At 43.7% G+C, this 2745-nt stretch overlaps 1 long non-coding RNA gene across 2 annotated transcripts; it reads right to left on the reverse strand.

Annotated features, from left to right (window-relative positions):
- Positions 1-68: 68 nt before the first annotated feature.
- LOC133452356 (uncharacterized) lies at positions 69-1797 on the reverse strand. 2 transcript variants are annotated; one of them, XR_009783249.1, is made up of 4 exons: positions 1343-1797; positions 1012-1208; positions 826-906; positions 69-706 (listed from the first exon to the last, which is right to left on the reverse strand). It is a non-coding gene; the product is annotated as an uncharacterized LOC133452356 (long non-coding RNA). The 2 variants fall into 2 exon arrangements; XR_009783248.1 differs by having other exon boundaries at positions 984-1208.
- Between the last annotated feature and the right edge of the window lie 948 nt (positions 1798-2745).

Below are 2745 nucleotides of genomic sequence, written 5' to 3' on the forward strand. Positions count from 1 at the left end.
AAAACCAGTACTGTACAAACATGTTGTTTATTAAATATCAAATATTCAACAAAGTAAACAACTCTGATTCAAGTAAATTGTTCTGCATAACATTTTACATATGTCTTTAAGTAGTATATGGTTTTACACAATATTAATCTTGAAGTGAATTAAGCTTAAGATAATATTTCAAAAATATAAAAATTATGCAAGAATGAAATTACAGATGCATTCAAAATTGTATGGGTGCAGACAAGATCATTGTGCTAATAATACAATTGTAATTTAGATCATCAAAAGGTAAGTAATAATCATGTGGACAACATTCATTAAGAACATAAAGATACAACAATATAATGCAGTTAAGTGTATGATCATAAAAACATGTCAAGAATTTAATTTTGAGAGAATTGAAGCCTTACAATGCAGAACAAAAGAATAGAGAAGTCTGGGTCAATCTACCATGATTTGTCAGACCAAGAGCCTCTCATTAAAATATCAAAAACTGAACTGTTATTGTGACAATTAAAGTTGCAAATATGGACAATAGACTTCCATTCACAACAGATGTGAGGACAAAATAAGTCCTGAGTCCTTTACAAGGATTGAGACTCACAGAGGTCAAAGGTCCACTTTAAAACCAGTGAGGATCCCTCTGTCTGATGGGCATTCATGTGGCAGCAGAATGTCTTTGGACAGTGCAGAGCAGTGGTCATCTTCCTCTTTCCTGAATACACAAAAGCAGAGATATCAGCACAACATACATCATAGTTATTTCTGAATTTAAATTCAGTATACAAATTAGCCTTACAATTGCTCACACACCAGGACAATAGAAAATCTTACCTCTGTGTGGTTGCTGCATCAATAGAGTTGTCTCCAGAGCTGCTGTTGTCACTTGGTCTGCTACCTGGATCTGTTGTAGCCCTGATTTGGAAACAAAGAAATAATCAATAAGTTGTAGTTTTCAAAGCAAGTGAATCATCAAGAAGAAAGCTGCATACATTGGCAGAGCATCTGGCTGATGAGCACCTGCCTGAGACACATTGAACTGCTGCTGTGGCCCCTTGGACACGTGTTGGACCGTCTAGGAAGTCTCGCTGATGCAGCAGAGTGCTGCTACATTGCTGCAGCTCTTCCCATGACCAACCGCAGGTCATCCATGGCTCTACTGGCTCCTGCTGCTCCTGGACCCTTCCTGTAGCCAGCCCAGGTATGCCTGATCCTGGCTGTACACCAAAGGAGAATGAAAACAACTTTATACATGTGTGTTGAAAAGTTTTTTTAACATAAGATTAAAAAACTTCAAAGAAATGTGAGCATTGAAAAGTCAAATCAAACTAACATCTAACAGTATACTCACCTCTGTCTGTAAGTGCACCTTGCCTGCATCCTCAGTGGCTCTGTAAGTACAACTGACAATATTACACCTGCAGGGGGACTATTCACCCATAGCTGGGACAGCGGTTGACAGGCACCAGGGTTTATCCACACAGTGGTGGCCCTGACGCCGTGTCTCTAGGGCCCGCTGCTGCTCCGAGATCCCCTGCAGTTTAGCCTGGGACCGTGAGGTACCCAGTTTCCGTGTGTGGCCCCGGGGAGGCACTGCAGGAGTCTTGGTAGTGGAGAGGCTTTGTACTGGCAGGAGGAAGCTAACTAAGTCAGCTTCTTCTTTTCACCCTCCATTCAGAAGGCTAGCCAGCGGCAGAAGCAGTGAGCAGAGAGCAGCACAATGCAGCAACATGCACTAGCTCCAAGCACCACACTACTGCACTAGACGCTTCACACATACCCTGTGTTAGCACACAGCAGTGTGTGCTAACACACACACACACAGACGCACACACACGCGCACACACACACACACACACACACACACACGCGCGCAGACAGACGCACACGCAGACAAACACAGATGACAGACATACACAAAAACAGATAAACAGAGAGGGGGTGCTAGAGAGGGAAAGGTGGGGAAGGAAGAGAGAAGGGGAGGGAATGACAAGGATGTGGATGAAAATACTTACCGTATACCTACCGAATACCTACCATTTCATCTGGGCTGGGCACCTTTTCCGAATTAAACAACATACCTACAAGGGCTCTTTTCCACAATAAAAGACCACAAGAGGAAACCTTTCTCAACCCAAAACCACCATGAGTTGGACCCCAGGCCATATTCACCATAAGCATCCAGATACCAAAAGAAAATAACACAATGAACCACAAGAACTACCCTAACAACAACAACAGGCCATCTTGCTCAACCCCAACCACCATCAACAACAAGCTGTGAACTCTGCCAAAGAGTACTTCACAGATGACTTGGACCCGAGGCCACATTCCCCACAGGCATCCAGACACAACACCACTAAAGCAAAACCACTTCACTCAGAAGACAAGCCTCCCGCTTCTGGCGAAGTCAAAACACAGTACACCGGATCGTGATAACTGTGATACGATTGCAGCACACCTGATTGAAGGCAACATTGTGGTTGCGATATGTAAATATGATCAATCAGTGTCCGCTTTTCGGTCGTTGCAGCGGAAACAAGCTGGCTATAGCCTCTGGACCGAAACAACTCCCATATGGCTTTCTTCCCTTTGGAGAGCAAGTCTTCATTGAAGTCTCCACAAACCACTACAGGCTGGCAACCCATCATCTCTAAAGTGTCCAAGAGGCTTTGCATGTTTGCAAGAAACACGTCAAGTTGGATATTTGGTGGTCTGTACACAGTGGCTATCAATGCTCTGACAGGACCCTCA

The sequence above is a fragment of the Cololabis saira genome, chromosome 10, assembly GCF_033807715.1.
Source record: "Cololabis saira isolate AMF1-May2022 chromosome 10, fColSai1.1, whole genome shotgun sequence".
Lineage (NCBI taxonomy): Eukaryota > Metazoa > Chordata > Actinopteri > Beloniformes > Belonidae > Cololabis > Cololabis saira.